At 45.9% G+C, this 17,839-nt stretch overlaps 1 protein-coding gene and 1 long non-coding RNA gene across 2 annotated transcripts in view; one reads left to right on the top strand and one right to left on the bottom strand.

Annotated features, from left to right (window-relative positions):
* The window catches only part of LOC122543396 (activin receptor type-1B-like), a 56,758-nt gene that overhangs the window by 17,523 nt on the left and 21,396 nt on the right, over positions 1 to 17,839 (top strand). The gene's annotated exons all lie outside the window — the stretch shown is intronic.
* LOC122543397 (uncharacterized) lies at positions 377 to 16,694 on the bottom strand. The gene is made up of 3 exons (XR_015755769.1): positions 16,603 to 16,694; positions 9,304 to 9,467; positions 377 to 438 (listed from the first exon to the last, which is right to left on the bottom strand). It is a non-coding gene; the product is annotated as an uncharacterized LOC122543397 (long non-coding RNA).

Below are 17,839 nucleotides of genomic sequence, written 5' to 3'. Positions count from 1 at the left end.
CAGCAGCTGGACTATTAAAACCTGGAATAATAAACTAGTCCTCTGTCGAATGGTCACCGTTCCTATCAGACTAGTGTAAAATCCCATCTGGTTCACCAAGGTCTGCTATTTGTATCCAGCCAGTGTTGTATGTGACTCCAGACCCGCAGCAATATGGTTGATTCTTAACTGCCCTCTGAAATGAGTGAGCAAGACGTGGTCTTGGGTGTTTAGGGACAGGCAATAAATTCTGGCATTGCCTCAGCCAAACCCCATGTAAGAATAACAAAATTAGACTAATTGTGGCTTGCTGATTTACTTCCATGCCAACTTCTGTTTTGTACATAACTGAGAAATGAAAGTATTCAAACTGGGAACAAACCTTTTTTTTTCTCTGTTTCGAATGCAGTATTGATTTTTTTTTTTCTTCTTCTCTTCCCAGCTGCTCACTGCAGTGCCCTGAAGGCAAATCAGCATGATACAAAGATCAGTTAGTGTTTACCACACCCATTCTAGTGCCCATGATATTACAGCAAACGCAGAATTCAACGAAGGAGATCCCTCATCACTGTTGTGCCAACTTAGACCAGACAGTATTCTGAACTCCAACCCCCCCCGCCTTCTATTTTGTAGATGGAGTTGGTCATGCAGCACGGAAACAGACCCTTCGGCCCAACTAGTCCATGCTGCCCATAATCCCAAACTAACCTAGCCCCACATGCCTGCCCTCCAAACCTTTCCTATTCATGTACTTATCCAAATGTCTTTTAAACATTGTAACTGTATCCACATCCACCACTTCCTCAGGAAGTTCATTCCACACGTGAACCACTGTCCTGTGTTTTTAAAAAAAAAAATACAAAGATTTTATTTGTAAACTGGAATCTGAAATTTTAGTTGGGCTAAAGAGGGAAGATGAGAGGTGAGAATGACTCCCCTTTAGCTGCAGAGGGATATAGATAAATTGAATGGCAGTAGAAATAAAACGTGGGAAAATGTGAGGTTATTTACTTTGGTAGGAAGAGTAGAGGAGCTGAATATTATTTTAATGGAGCAAGACTGCAGAAAGCTACAGAACACGAATTTGGGAATCCTTGTCTGTGAATCAGAGGTCATTAGAGAAGGCAAATGAAATGTTGGCCTTTATTCCAAAGGGAATGGAGTATAGAAATGGGGAGGATTTTGCTAAAACTATACAAGGCACTGGTCAGACCACAGCTGGAATACTGTGAACAGGTTTGGGTCCCTTTATCTGAGGAAAGACAGATTGACATTGGAGGCAGCCCAGAGAAGGTCCACTCAGCTGATCCCGGGTATGGAGGGACTGTCCCATGAGGAGAGGTTGAGGAGGTTGGGCCTGGACTCCTTGGGGTTTAGAAGAATGAGAGGTGACCTTTTATTGAAACATCCAAGATTGGGTTCCAAGAGATCAATTGTGTTAGGGGATTCTGTAGTCCAAGGTACAGACAGATGTTTCTGTGGCCGGCAGAGAAAAAGCAGAATGGTGTGTTGTTTCCCTGGTGCCAGGATCAAGGATGTCTCAGAGAGGGTGCAGAATGTTCTCACGGGGGAGAGGGGCCAACAGGAGGTCATTGTTCACATTGGAACCAATGACATAGGAAGGGAAAGGTTGAGACTCTGAAAGGGGATTATAGAGAGTTAGGCAGGAATTTAAAAAGGAGATCCTCAAGGGTAGTAATATCTGGATTGCTCCCAGTGCTACGAAGTAGTGAGGGCAGGAATAGGAGGATAGAGCAGATGAATGCATGGCTGAGGAGCTGGTGTATGGGAGAAGGATTCACATTTTTGGATCATTGGAATCTCTTTTGGGGTAGAAGTGACCTGTACAAGGACGGATTGCACCTAAATTGAAAGGGGGCTAATATACTGGCAGGGAAACTTGCTAGAACTGCTCGGGAGGATTTAAACTAGTAAGGTGGGGGGGGTGGGACCCAGGGAGATAGTGAGGAAAGAGATCGAGATCAATCAGAGACTGGTACAGTTGAGAACAGAAGAGAGTCAAACGGGCAGGGACAAGATAGGACTAATAAATTAAACTGCATTTATTTCCATGCAAGGGGCCTAACAGGGAAGGCAGATGAACTCAGGGCATGGTTAGGAACATGGGACTGGGATATCATAGCAATTGCAGAGACATGGCTCAGGGATGGGCAGGACTGGCAGCTTAATGTTCCAGGATACAAATCCTACAGGAAGGATAGAAAGGGAGGCAAGAGAGGAGGGGGAGTGGCATTTTTGATAAGGGATAGCATTACAGCTGTGCTGAGGGAGGATATTCCTGGAAATATATATCCAGGGAAGTTATTTGGGTGGAACTGAGAAATAAGAAAGGGATGATCATCTTATTGGGATTGTATTATAGACCCCCCCCCCCCCCCCCAATAGTTAGAGGGAAATTGAGAAACAAACTTGTAAGGAGATCTCAGCTATCTGTAAGAATAATAGGGTGGTTATGGCAGGGGATTTTAACTTTCCAAACATAGACTGGGACTGCCATAGTGTTAAAGGTTTAGATGGAGAAGAATTTTTTTCAGTGTGTACACAAACTTTCTGATTCAGTATGTGGATGTACCTACTAGAGAAGGTGCAAAACTTGACCTACTCTTGGGAAATAAGGCAGGGCAGGTGACTGAGGTGTCAGTGGGGGAGCACTTTGGGGCCAGCGACCATAATCCTATTAGATTTAAAATAGGGATGGAAAAGGATAGACCAGATCTAAAAGTTGAAGTTCTAAATTGGAGAAAGGCCAATTTTGACGGTATTAGGCAAGAACTTTCAAAAGCTGACTGGGGGCAGATGTTCGCAGGTAAAGGGACGGCTGTAAAATGGGAAGCCTTCAGAAATAAGCTAACAAGAGTCCAGAGACAGTATCTTCCTGTTAGGGTGAAAGGGAAGGCTGGTAGGTGTAGGGAATGCTGGATGATGACAGAAATTGAGGGTTTGGTTAAGAAAAAGAAGGAAGCATATGTGAGGTATAGACAGGATAGATCGAGTGAATCCTTAGAGTCTAAAGGCAGTAGGAGTATACTTAAGAGGGAAATCAGGAGGGCAAAACATGGACATGAGATAGTTTTGGCAAATAGAGTTAAGGAGAATCCAAAGGGCTTTTACAAATACATTGAGGACAAAAGGGTAACTAGGGAGTGAATAGGGCCCCTCAAAGATCAGCAAGGCGGCCTTTGTGGGGAGCTGCAGAAAATAGGGGAGATACTAAATGAGTATTTTGCATCAGTATTTACTGTGGAAAAGGACATGAAAGATATAGAAAGTAGCGAAATAGATGGTGACATCTTGCAAAATGTCCATATTACAGAGAAAGAAGTGTTGGATGTTTTGAAACTGGTAAAGGTGGATAAATCCCCAGGACCTGATCAGGTGTACCCTAGAACTCTATGGGAAGCTAGAGAAGTGATTGCTGGGCCTCTTGCTGAGATATTTGTATCATCGGTAGTCACAGGTGAGGTGGCGGAAGACTGGAGGTTGGCAACCGTGGTGCCAGTATTTAAGAAGGGTGGTAAGGACAAGCCAGGGAACTATAGACCGGTGAGCCTGACCTCGATGGTGGGCAAGTTGTTGGAGGGAAACCTGAGGGACAGGATGTACATGTATTTGGAAAGGCAAGGACTGATTAGGGATAGTCAACATGGCTTTGTGCGTGGGAAATCATGTCTCACAAACTTGATTGAGTTTTTCTTTTTTTTTGAAGAAGTAACAAAGAGGATTGATGAGGGCAGAGCAGTGGACGTGATCTATATGGACTTCAGTAAGGCGTTCGACAAGGTTCCCCATGGGAGACTGGTTAGCAAGGTTAGATCTCATGGAATATAGGGAGAACTAGCCATTTGGATACAGAACTGGCTCAAAGGTAGAAGACAGTGGGTGGTGGTGGAGGGTTGTTTTTCAGACTGGAGGTCTGTGACCAGTGGAGTGGCACAAGGATCGGTGCTGGGTCGTCTACTTTTTGTCATTTTGTGTAAATGATTTGGATGTGAGCATACTTAGTAAGTTTGCAGATGACCCCAAAATTGGAGGTGTAGTGGACAGTGAAGAGGGTTACCTCAGATTACAACAGGATCGTGACCAGATGGGCCAATGGGCTGAGAAGTGGCAGATGGAGTTTAATTTAGATAAATGTGAGGTGCTGCATTTTGGGAAAGCAAATCTTAGCAGGACTTATACACTTAATGGTAAGGTCCTGGGGAGTGTTGCTGAACAAAGAGACCCTTGGAGTGCAGGTTCATAGCTCCTTGAACGTGGTGTCGCAGGTAGGATAGTGAAGGTGTTTGGTATGCTTTCCTTTATTGGTCAGAATATTGAGTACAGGAGTTGGGAGGTCATTTTGCGGCTGTACAGGATATTGGTTAGGCCACTATTGGAATATTGCGTGCAATTCTTGTCTCCCTCCTATCTGAAGGATGTTGTGAAACCTGAAAGGGTTCAGAAAAGATTTACAAGGATGTTGCCGGGGTTGGAGGATTTGAGCTACAGGGAGAGGCTGAACAGGCAGGGGCTTTTTTTCCCTAGCGCGTCGGAGGCTGAGGGGTGACCTTTTATAGAGGTATACAGAATTGAGGGGCATGGATAGGGTAAATAGGCAAAGTCTTTTCCCTGGGGTGGGGGAGTCCAGAACTAGAGGGCATAGGTTTAGGGTGAGAGGGGAAAGATATAAGAGACCTAAGGGGCAACGCTTTCACGCAGAGGGTGGTACATGTATGGAATAAACCAGTTGGACTTTAACCTGGAGTTGTGATGTCTGACTTTGTCCACCCACCCAGTCTAACACCGGCACCTCCATACCACTGTGTCCTTCCAGTCCTGAAGATGAGTCCCTCTGGACTCCATGTTAACTCCCCAGATGCTGCCAGACCCACTGAGTTTCTTCAGCACTTTATGCTTTTGTTTGCCCTGAAATCTAAACTTCCATTTTTGTTTTGCCATATGAGACAGTCCTACCACTGAATGGGAATTTCACTCTGCAGGTTTTCACACCACCGTGTGAATCTGTTTATCATGTTTTATGTGGAACAGACCAAGCTGCTCATGAGTGCTTGCCTGTTCAAAGTTTTACTCCATTTGTCAGTAAAGAGCAGAAGTTTGTCCCCACCTGCTCCCTGGCACAGCAATTTCAAAGTTAATTGCAAATATTAAGACATCAAAGATCTTTGCTCTTTTATTTTTGGACTAGTGTCATGGCATCTTTATTACAGGAGGTAGAATAACTCTCTCTTCCAAAAGTGCGATTGTTGAGAATTGTTTTGGCTTCCAAGTCCAAGGGAGACCATAAGACATAGGAGCAGAAGTAGCCCATTTGAGTTTGTTCTGCCATTCAATGAGATCGTGGCTGATCTGATAATCCTCCCCTCTGCTCTCCCTGTACCCCTTGGTCCCCTTTGTGATGATAAGACGTAGGGGTTTTTGTTTGCAGTTACTCTCTGTGTAGGTGTACAAATACAAATCTGTGCGACTGAAATTTGTGTTTTGCTTGAATTAATGTTGGCACACTCCTCTTTCTTCTTAATCACCTGTGTCCTCTGAATACAATTTGTAAACTAACAGCCCTGCTTACATTTTAGTGAGAAGTTTGTCTGAGACTTGCTACAGTCTGTGGAACTTTCCAGAGGACCGTGGCGTCTGGGCTGTTGAGTGATTTATTTTTGAGGCTGATTCTTAGATGTTTGACAGGCAAGGGAGTGAAATTAGAGTTTAGTGGATAGAAAGGCAAGTTGACACTGCAATTGGATCAGCCAAGTGTGTTATCAAATGGCAAAGTAGGATTGACGCCTAATTTTCTTCCCAATTTTTATTGCTGTACGGCATTCTATTACTTTTTTTGTTTAAGAAAAGTGTTTTGTGGTCTATAGTCTGCAGATCTCTTGCAGCAAATAATTTTCTAATTGTCACAGCTTGTGATCTTGAGTCTGATTTCCATTTCCCTTGGGTTTTGGGATCTTGTGCTCCCATAATTCCCCCTCGAGGAGGGTGATGTATGCTGGCTTGTGCATCTCCCCTTCTCCCTCACGGTTTTTGTTTGTTGTTCGAGAAAGCTGTTGCAGATTGGAAGGATTTTGGTGTGGGCAGAGGTGTGGATTGTACTTATTTTTCCCCAGCACCCATGTGGTGTGTGTGTGTGTGTGTGTGTGTGTGTGTGTACTGCGTCCTATACCTGCATGCGCAAAGAATGACAAGTGTGTAAATCTCTTTATATTTTACCATCAGGAAGAAAAGAAACACCTGAGTGGCCAGTGACCAGCAGTGCCCTTTTGAGAAGGGCACTGCTGCATGGTCAAAAAAAGTGAAGGGGAGGGCAAGGATTAAATCAAAATAGAGTTGGAGGGGGGAGTGTGGATTGTATGTGCATGTAGGAGAGTAAGGCTCAATTGAACGAAGCAAATTGGAACACCATCTGTGTATTCCTTCAATTGGCATTGTTTTATCTGTGCGATACACTAAAGGGCAGGCGATAGATGGATGTCTGATATTTGGCTCACTGCTGTTTTCTGCCATTTTCAATGCATTTACAAAAGCCACACATTACAGATATGTGGCTCCTAACTATACAGACACCGTGCAGTGTCAAAGAAAAATCGCTTTAAACACACCATTTAAGCTGACTGAGCAAATAAACGAAGTGATGTTAACTTGAAAGGATAATGTTGGCAAAAAGGCAATGAGTTGACCGTGAGGTGCTCCCTCAGTACTGCACTGGAATCGCTGCAAGGGGAAGGCTTTCTTTTACTTTAAACTGTGTTGATCCCACATGTTGGAAAAATTGAAACTTTTTCTCCCACGTTGTGGACTTGGTTAGGAATTGCTGCGCTTGCAAAGCTGCAAGAATCCCTGCAGTTTGTAAATGCCCCCAATTTCAAGCTAGCTTTCCACTTTTGCTTCCCATTTTGGGAAGACAAGGTAGATCTAGGTTTTAATCCTGATAGCTGATGAAATTTGAATTCAATTTTTTTAAAAAATCTGGAATTAAGAATCCAATGATCAATGATTTGGATGTGAGCATAAGAGGTAGTTAGTAAGTTTGCAGATGACACCAAAATTAGACAGCGAAGAAGAGGGTTACCTCTGATTACAATGGGATCTTGACCAGATGGGTCAATGGGCTGAGAAGTGGCAGATGGCATTTAATTTAGATAAAGGCGAGGTACTGCATTTTGGGAAAGCAAATCTTAGCAGGACTTATACCCTTAATGGTAAGGTCCTAGGGAGTGTTGCTGAACAAAGAGACCTTGGAGTGCAGGTTCATAGCTCCTTGTCAGTGGAGTCGCAGGTAGATAGGATAGTGAAGAAGGCGTTTGGTATGCTTTCCATTATTGGTCAGAGTATGGAGTACAGGAGTTGGGAGGTCATGTTGTTGCTGTACACGACATTGGTTAGGACACTGTTGGAATATTGCGTGCAATTCTGGTCTCCTTCCTATCGGAAAGATGTTATGAAACTTGAAAGGGTTCAGAAAGATTTGCAAGGGTGTTGCCAGGGTTGGAGGATTTGAGCTATAGGAAGAGTTGAATAGGCTGGGGCTGGAGCATCAGAGGCTGAGGGTTGACCTTTTTAGAGGTTTATAAAATCATAGGATAAATAGACAAGGTCTTTTCCCTGGGGTGGGAGAGTCCAGAACTAGAGGGCATAGGTTTAGGGCGAGAGGGGAAAGATATAAAAGAGACCTAAAGGGCAACTTTCTCATGCAGAGGGCAGTGTGTGTGTATGGAATGAGCTGCCAGAGGAAGTGGTGGAGGCTGGTACAATTACAGCATTTAAGAGGCATTTGGATGGGTATATGAGTAGGAAGGGTTTGGAGGGATATGGGCCGGGTGCTGGCAGGTGGGACTAGATTGGGTTGGGATATCTGGTCAGCATAGACGAGTTGGACCAAAGGGTCTGTTTCCACGCTGTACATCTCTCTAACTCAATAACCTTGAATCCATTGTCAATTGTTGGGAAAAATCCATCTGGATTCACTAGTGTCCTTCAGGGAAGGAAATTGTCATCCTTACCTAGTCAGGCATACATATAACTCCCAGACCCACAGTAATCTGGTTGACTCCTAACCACCCTCTGCCCATCCCTCATTGCTCAATAAATGCTAGCCCAGCCAGTGATGCCCTCATCCTGTGAATGACATTTCAAAAACTATTTGCTATCCCCTGATTGAACACAGCAACATATAACATCCGAGAGCGGTAGCATTCATGGCAAGACCCAGTGCGTTCAGAAGGAGAACAAGTTGGGCCAGAAATGAACCCAATCTGATCGAACGCTTCCAGTGCCATTTGATGGACATTGTGGCAATGGTGAAGGTCGTTCAGCCCGTCGAGCCTACTACGCCATTGAATGTGATCGGGACCGTGACCTCAAATCCACATTCCCACCTTTTTTCACCCCCTTCCCCACGTAACAAGAATTAATCTATCTTGACCTTTTTCTTTAAAGCAGAGAATGCTTTTGTTTGGTCTGGTTTTATTCCCTCTTTTTAATGCACTGGCTCTTGTAGGAATTATCTGTGTTGGTACTGTGGTTTTTAAATGTTTGCCAGACCCACATCCATTTGCGGGTACCACCAACAGCATTACGTCCTAATCTGGGGGCACTTGAACAGTGAGGAAAAATACTACTGGCTACTTTTCTTCACCCACCCCACCCCCCCCCAATCAAATGGGGTGTTATCGCAAACTCTGTGCCCCAACCTTCTTGAGATCCCATTTACCTATCGTCCTGCTATGGCTGACCTTCATTAGTTGCTGAACTCAGTCTGGTTTTGAAAGTGTCTGTGTCTCTCAATCAAATTTAGTTAAATGCTCTTTGGGTTGTTTGGTGATTATGAAAGGTGTTACACTTACACACGTTAGCTGACCTGTGCCCTGAGGAGATGTTTGCCTTTTTTAGTCAGAAGACGTTTGACCTTTGGCCTGGAGGTGGGAAGGGTGGTTCAGTTAGGCCATGTCTCTTTTTGAGGCCTGATTCATTTGGGTTTGTTGAAGGTCTCTGGTTTTGATAAGCTACTTGCTGACCTTTTGCATTTCCTATCTTGACCATTTGTGTAATGGTCTTGTTTTTTGTCATGGGGATCTTGGGCAGGAGCATAATCCTGACCTGTGACTGGAGAGCCTGACCACCTTCTTTTGAGAAGTTTATTGGCTGTGTCGCGCCATTCCATTTAAAACCCTGTAGCCAAGCTGTTTGCTGCTTGGCTCACGCCAGAGCTCTGTACAGGGTATAGTCTGCCTGGTGTCAGCATTCCTGTACAGTGAGTGTTTAACTTGTGCGGGGGGGGGAAGAGAGAGAAATCAAACCATTTACCCTTCTCAGGGGTAGTGGGGCTTGTATTTGGAGTCTGTAAAGAAAACTGTTGGCTGCTTAAAAGATCTTGTCTGCGTTGCATGGATGCGGCTGCTTTTTAGATTCTTTTAATTTTGCTGTTGTGGCTTAATGGTGGGTGTTGAATAACTTTGGTCTTCTGCACTCTGAAAGGCAAAGTGAATAGGGTCAGTATCCATTCCCAATCCAAATCTCTGCTGTTTTGCAGAGTAAACATCAATGACTGGGCCCAGCATTTATTGCCTATCCCTAGTTGCCCCTTGAGAAGGTGGTGAGCTGCCTTCTTGCAGTCAATGTGCTGTAGGTTAAATGCCCTTAGGGAAGGGAATTCTAGGATTTTGGCCCAGCCAAGACTGAAGGAACGGTGACATATTTCCAAGTCTGGATGATGAGGAGCTCTGAGGGGAACTTGCAGGGGTTGGTGTTCCTGTGCATCTGTTGCTCCTGGTCCTTGTTGAGGGGACCAGGAAGGTGCTGTTGGAAGAACCTTGAGTTGCCAAAAGAGGTCATGTTTTTTTTAAATTGTGTGTCTTCAGTCAAGGCGATGTAGAAAGTAAACTGGTTTCCACTTGTGGAATGGGGCCCAAAGTTGGGGCCACCCATATACAGTGGCTAGTAATGAATCTGTCAGGGAATTTGGAAGATAGTGGTCCTCTCTCACGTGACAGATTGTGTCTCTGTCCATCCCCTACCCCTGCGTGTGCTCTGGCTTCAAGTCCCACACCAGGACTTTATAGTCAAGCAAAGTATTATTCCCAACGTGACCAAACATGTTGAGGGTCAACAGGCAAATCCTTCCAACACGTGCCAATAGCAGACAGTGAGAGTGTGAGATGTTCTTAGCTTGATCAAACATAAGGCTTCTGGTTTCAGATTAACACCATGTACTTTTGTGTTGTGGGAGGTTAGGGGTCAAACTGCGGAAAACAAGCCGCATTCTTCATCCTGTCTTGTCTTGGATGGGGAAAGTAGTCCGAACCAATTGAGGATAAAATTCTTTACCTGCAAATGTTCAGACTTTGCACATGGCTACTACGGGGAAGTGACTGAGGTAAATAGTTATGGGTCTATTTAAGAGGGAGCTGGATGAACATGAGGCAGAAAGAAACTAGGCCAACATTAGTGAGGTAAGGATGGATGGTATGACCTAGTCGGGCGAAATTGTCTGTCCTGCTGCTGTGAATACTTACTGATTCCCTGGGCCATAGGGAGGGAGTTTCTCCATCTCTCTCTTTATTACCTGCATACTGGGCACAAAGGTATCCAGGGATTAATGACTTTTGGAGGAATCCAGGATGAAGTTAATCATGGCATTAATAGGTTTGTTTTTGTTTTTAATTTCATGGTCGTAAAAGAAAAAAATCAGCAAGAAAATTTTAGATTACTTTTTTTTTTTACTTTCCCCCAGTTGGCTGTGTCTCCAAAATGGAGGCAACTGAGGATAGGATAGGGATGGGAAAGAGATGTCATGGACATTTGAAAATAGTAGGCCATTCAGTCTTTCGAGCCTGCTCCCCTATTAATCATGGCTGATCAGTCAATTCAGTCTCCTGCTCCCACTTTCTCCCCCTATCTCTTTTAGCCCTAAGAACTAATCTGACTCCTTGAAAACATATTTGTGTTTTAGCCTTGATGGGCCAAATGTCTGCTTGCCGCACTGTAGAAACTCTCTTCTCTGCGTGAAGATGTTTTTTTTTTCCTCATCTCAGTCCTAAATGGTTTACCCTGTTTAGATTGTGACCCCCTGGTTCTGGACTCCCCCCCCCACCACCACCATTGGGAACATCCTTCCTGTGTTTACCCTGTCTGGTCCTGTTAGAATTTTATAGGTAGGAGTGGGGGAATCTCAAACTGCACTGCATATAGTCTTAACCTGTACAACTGCAGCAAGACAGCCCTGCTCCTGTACTCGAACCCTCTCGCTATGAAGGCCCAACATCCCATTTATCTCCTTCGCCTCCTGCAGGCTTACTTACAGTAACTGGTGTACAAGGGCACCCAGATCTCACTGGATCTCCCACTTTCCCAACCTATCGCCATTCGGAGAATAATCCACCTTCACATTTCTGCTCCCAAAGTGGATAACCTCACTTATCCATATTACTACATCTGCCAGGTACGTACCCCTCACTCACTCAGTCCAAATCACAATGGAGCATCTCTACACCCTCCCTCAGCCTCTGCTGTTAAGTCTTTTAGAATGGATGCTAGCGTTTTCCCCACCATCCATGTCAGGCTCACCAGTCTTTTGATTCACTCACTCACTCACTTGTCTTTTGAAAGTAGCAGAGTTATATTAGAGGGCCTCCAACCCATGAGGTGAAATCTCCTCCAGGGAGCTGGCAAGCTTTGGCTGTTGGCATAGAAATAGGCGGCAGTTTGCCCGTCATGCCCTCACTGTCAAGATCGAATATGGTTTGGAGCACTGGCGTTACCCATTGTGGGGGTGAAGAGGTTGAAGGGAGAGACAGAGGAGCCTTGATGTGTGTGCTGTCGCTTCTCGACGAACTCTGAATCAATCTCTTCCCCGGCCCTGCAGCAGGATGTCAGCTGTTTCTCTCTTGACTGCATGGAGCCAACACGGTTGTCATGGCGACTGCTTACTAGGCTGTTCTCAGCTGTCGCTGTAATCGTCCTTTGGCGCCCAACCCTTTTCAGGAGGAACTCGACAGTGCCTTCAGCAACTCTTTGCCTTCTCTAGCCTGCTCTGCGAGGAAATATTTCTGAAGGGGATTTAGCTTTTGTTTTGGTCAAGATGAGGTAAAGTAAGGCTTCATCTGATCACTGTGTGTGTGGCTTTTATTGTGCTGTGTCAGTGTCTGTTTTCACGTGTTGCTGCAGATAATCTCAAACCTGTTGTGCATTGACGCGGAGGAAGCCGTTCAGCCCCTCAAACCAATTCCCACCATTCAATTAGATCTGGACTGGCCTGTATTGTAGGTACCTACCAGTTTGTGGGGCAGGAGAGAAGCATTGAAGTGTTTCATTCAAGATGGGCAATGGGTGTACACCTGTTTTTGCTACAGATCTTTTACGTTTCTCTATTTCTTTCAGGTGGGGCATCGCTGTCCATTTGCCCATTTTTAATACTGTGATTTCCCCCTACTGCCCATCCTTAATTGCCCCTTGTACGAAGTGTCTTGTTCCCCCATTTCAGGGGGGCAATTCAGACTCTATCATGTTGCTGTGGCTTTGCAGTCCTATGTGGTCTAAACCAGAATTCTGTAAGAATTGTCTTACAATCGTATTCTCCACAGCCACCTGATGAAGGAGCAGCGCTCCGAAAGCTAGTGTTTCCAAATAAACCTGTTGGACTATAACCTGGTGTTGTGATTTTTAACTTTAGACCAGGTAAGAGCGACAGATTTCCTTCCCTATTACTAAATGTTGCCCAAAGGACATTCGTCAGCCCACGTAGGTTTTTCCAATGTGACTTTATTTTCACCAGTTTTTAGATTTATTAACCGAATTTAAATTCCACCAGCTGTCATGATAGGAGTTGATCCACTGTCCTCTGAGCATTTGCCTAAGCCTCTGGGTAACTAATGCAGTGACACTACCTCTCCGCCACCCACTGAAAACCAGGGGAAAATCTGGAAGTACCTCTGACTTCTTTTTAACCTTCATATAATTGAGACTGAGTTTGGCAAATAAAAGAGGAGCCTCTGATTATTAGATTACATTACAGTGTGGAAACAGTCCCTTCGGCCCAACAAGTCCACACTGACCCGCCAAAGCGCAACCCACCCATATCCCTACGTTTACCCTTTACCTAACACTACGGGCAATTGAGCATGGCCAATTCACCTGACCTGCACATCTTTGGACTGTGGGAGGAAACCGGAGCACCCGGAGGAAACCCCCACAGACACCGGGAGAACGTGCAAACTCCACACAGTCGCCTGAGGCAGGAATTGAACCCGGGTCTCTGGCACTGTGAGGCAGCAGTGCTAACCACTGTGCCACCGTGCTGCCCGTTATCTGGCATTTGATTATGCATTACTCGGCAAGATCGCAATGTCCCAATGCTTGGCTAAATTGTTATCCGGCATTCGAATGAAATTCTTCCCACCTGTGTCCTTCGGATAATCGAGGTTCCTCTGTAAACCAAAGATGAGGCAAGTCTTGGTGCATCGGTACAGGGCCCTGGTGAGACTATGTTTAGAGTACGGGCTGTAGTTTTGGTCTCCTTACTCGGGAAAGGTTCCACTTGCACTGGAGGCAAGTTACAGCAGGTCTTCTGGGGATGAAGGGGTTTATCTTGAGGAAAGGTTGAGTAGATTGAACTCCAGTGAGTGTGGGGACAGAGGAATAAGAGGGTGATCTTATGGAAACATCCAAGTTTTGACTAACTGCTGAGGAGATGTTCCAGAACTAGGGGATCACAGTATTAAAAATGATGGGAGACCCCTTCCTTACTGAGAGGAGGGTTGGAGAGTATAGCTGCTCAATATCGAATGGTGTTACTGTCACTGAATTCTCCCACTATCAACATCCTGGGGGATACTGTTGATCAGAAACTCATCTTGCCACAAGCACAGTGGGCGGCACGGTGGCACAGTGGTTAGCACTGCTGCCTCACAGCGCCGGAGACCCGGGTTCAATTCCCGCCTCAGGCGACTGACTGTGTGGAGTTTGCACGTTCTCCCCATGTCTGCGTGGGTTTCCTCCGGGTGCTCCGGTTTCCTCCCACAGTCCAAAGATGTGCAGGTCAGGTGAATTGGCCATGCTAAATTGCCTGTAGTGTTAGGTAAGGGGTAAATGTAGGGGTATGGGTGGGTTGCGCTTCGGAGGGACTTGTTGGGCCGAAGGGCCTGTTTCCACACTGTAATGTAATCTAATCACAGCAGCCATACAAAGCAGGTCAGATGTTAGGAAACCTGCTCACCTCCTGACTTCCCAAAGCCTGTCCCACCATCTACAAGGTGTTAAGAGTGTGATGGAATACTCCCCACTTGCCTGGATGGGGGCAGCTCCAATAACACAAGAAGATTGACACCATCCACGACCAAGCAGCCCCCTTGATTGGCACCACATCCACTCCCTCCCCCCACTGACACTCAGTAGCAGCAAAATGTACTGTCCACAAGATGCACTACCGAAATTCACCAAAGATCCTCAGACAGCACCTTCCAAACCCATAACCGCTTTCTTCTAGGCTAGAAGTAGGGTGAAGGCCACAACCACATCAGCCATGATCTTAACGAATGGCGGAGTGGGCTCGAGAGGCTGACTAGCTGCCACCTGTTCCTATTTTTCAATGGCCTTACAAGTTCTTGATTCAGGCTGGCACTGAAACTAGACAGCCCTGGTATTAGGAGTGAATTCAGGCTGATTTTTAGATAAAACACTTTGGTACATTTTATTTTATTTCAAATGAAGTTGCCCTGAGACACCTTTATTTTGGCAGCGCTCTGTTCTGTGCCTAGATGCAGCTCGCTTGTATGGTGATGGTTTTTTTTTCTGCAGCTGAGCTCCAGGGTTTAGAGTCTGACTCAGGCAAGGAAGAAAGCTGGAACACTATCTCTGACACCTTTTTTAAAAATTTTCTTCTGAGTTAGACGACAAACGTCTGAGAGATTACGACTCTTTTTTTTTAACCCAATCATGCCTGTCATGTAATGGAACAGGACCAACCAGTGAGCTCCTTCTATGCCATGTCCTGTGCCCTGTTGGCCTGAGTTGCTGTGAAAATGTTGGGGGATATCTAAATCTATCTGCTGACACCTCGCACTCCCCTGTAGATTTCTTGGGAGGGGGGTGGTATTCTGAAGGAGAGAGTAAGTGATTCCTGGAAGGGGGCTTAAAGCATTAGTGAGTCAGATTTGTGAATAATGAGTTTCTGGGCAAGATGGTGCCCAGCCTTGGGCAGCTGCCCTTGCATCGCCCCACCCCCAGGATTGCACAAACAAGAAGGGAATGCTTCCTGTCAAATTCCTGGAATAATCATCATCCCCTGGTGATTTCGACATTAACTTGAGATGAGCTTCGGCACTGGCTTTGCTCTGGGGTCTGGAGTCCTGGGCTGGGTGGGGTGTTTTTTTTTGGAAAGTTGCTATCCTTCCTTTTTCCTTCTGAGGTGTCAGCCAGGAAGTGCTCAGTGTGAGCTGGTTTTCATGTCTGTTTTGAAGCGAATAATGGGACATTGCTCTGGAATGAGTCCTCTTGGATCTTCAGCGCTCTGTCTCTCCCCACCCTCCGGTAGCCGGGAAATCTACCACTGAGTAAGAGGAACGGGAGTTCTGTTCCTTCCCCTTATTCTGACCCCTCCAAACCTTTAGTGCTTGCAATGAATTAAAAATTAGCATGCTCTGTGTCTTCACAACTGGGATTGTCAAGAATCGATTGATATTTCACAAAGAAATTGGAGGGGGCAGGATTTATGAATGTTGGAAATGCACCCCAAGAGATGAACAATTCGGATGCAAGCCCTTGTCTCAAACTTTAGTCAGCTTTGATACCACTGCTCTGTTTGCCTCTCCTGTTCAGGGTGCTGTGTATTTTCAGCAGTGACATGCCTTGTGTTCTCTTAATCCCACCGCACTCATCCACCATCTACACCACCAGCCCTCCCACCCAGTTTTCTGATCTACATTGGCTCCACACCACCCATCTCCCACCATGCTCACCCAGTCTTCAAACCCCTTTTCTAATTTTGCCCCTTCCCATTTCTGTTGCTATCTAACCCTCTTGCCTTTTCTCCATCACCTCTCCTGCCTTTTCGACCATTTTTACTGGTGGCTGTCCCTTTCGCTCTCCAGGAACGATGCCATGGATTTTCCTCTGTTAACATCTCCTGTTTTTTTACGTCTACCTTTTACCTCACTGGCCAAGTTTAGAGGTGCCATTTTACTCCCTTTCCTTTTGTGGCTGTTTCTGTATGATTTACATTTTCTGTGCAGTGCCTTGGAACATTTTTCTTAGGAACACTTCTGTGATTCCCTTCTGTCGTCCCGGTTTGATGCGTGTACCAACCAAAGCAGTTGTGATCCATTTTTTTTTTTGCGGCTATTCGGCCCACTGGGTCTACATCGACCCACCGAAGAGCATTCCACCCAGACCCATTTCCTGTTGTTCGGAGCGGCTGCTCTATGCTGTGTTCTGACTTGCTTACAAATTTCCGAACAGCAATGGGGACTTATTCGTGACCCGCGGACTGCCTTTTTCTTTCTTTTTTTCTCTCCAATTTCCCCCACCTCCACCCGAATTGCAGTCGCGAAAGCAGATTATCCAGGTGGTTGTGGGGAGCTTGCCGTGCACCAATGAACAGCAGTGACTTACATCTCAAAAGGCACCTCCATTGGGGGTGTCCAGTGGTCATCTGGGACCGGCATCCGTTGTCACGGCGATTCTGGTTTCCAGCAGGAGTCTGCAGGGCCGACTTTGGAAAGATCTTGCATTCTTCGAGTGACCACTTGGATTCACACAGTGGGGTGGGTGGGGCGGGGGTGCAGCGCAGTCTAACTCGAATTGGCTGCGATTGGAAGCTGCTGCTGGGAGGCGCCAGTGGATGTTTTTGTTTTTGGGAACGGTTGCTTTTGTGGGCGCGCTGACGTGAGGTCTGACCCTTTTTTTTTTTGCCCTAAAAGGTCGCCTTTTTGTTTTTGGAGGAGTTTGGGTCTTATGACCAGGTGAGCCGCCATAGGCTCTGGATTGAAAAGGGATGGTCCCTTCCTGCCGCGATGGCGGAATTGTTTTAACACTTCAAACCGGCGTTGTGGCAGCATTAAGTCCTTGTGTGATTTTTAAGGGCGCAGGGCCTGTCGTGTCTGTGCAGGTCTGACACTGGTGATCACTGAGTCGGTGGATGCCAAACCAATGTTAGAAATTGGATTGGGTGTCGATGCTGGGGGGGGTGGAATGAAGCGGAAGATGCCAGACCAATTGGTTTTCTTTTCTTTTTAAATGGGGGGAAGGGGATCGACGGTTACTGGGGAAAAGGCAGGAAAGTGGAGTTGAGGGTGATTGGATCAGCCATGACCATCACTGATTTAATATTCATTGTACCTTGTTACAAAATACATGTGCGACGTGTATTGGGACTCTTGACGCCATCTTAAAACACACACATGAACCAAAACACAAGATAAAGGCAGAACATAACGAAATAGTGTCCAACTTTACAGTCCTTCCTGTAAAATGCTGGGCTTGGTGGCCAGGCACTAGACCTGATGAAAGGCTGATGCCTGAAACGCTGTTTTTCCTGCTCCCTCGGATGCTGCCTGACCTGCTGCGCTTTTCCAGCAACCTCCTCTGGACACTGATCTCCAGCATCTGCAGACCTCACTTTCTCCTACCTAGACCCTTTCACCACGTATTGGATGCCTCGATGGGCTGAATGGCATGTCATTACTGAGGCCAGGGGTCTTGGTGCTGTGCTTCCCTATTTTTTTTTTATTTATATACACACACACACACACACACACCTTCCTAAACCCATTCATCCCAGACACTGGGAGGCGCTGAGCAGGGCAACCCAATACATTTGCTAAAGCACTGAGGGAGTGCAGACTGATTT

The sequence above is a fragment of the Chiloscyllium plagiosum genome, unplaced genomic scaffold (genome assembly GCF_037043375.1).
Source record: "Chiloscyllium plagiosum isolate Xiang-an unplaced genomic scaffold, Cpla_swu_hap1 HiC_scaffold_53X, whole genome shotgun sequence".
Taxonomy (NCBI): domain Eukaryota; kingdom Metazoa; phylum Chordata; class Chondrichthyes; order Orectolobiformes; family Hemiscylliidae; genus Chiloscyllium; species Chiloscyllium plagiosum.
This window is presented reverse-complemented; position numbering and strand designations above follow the sequence as displayed.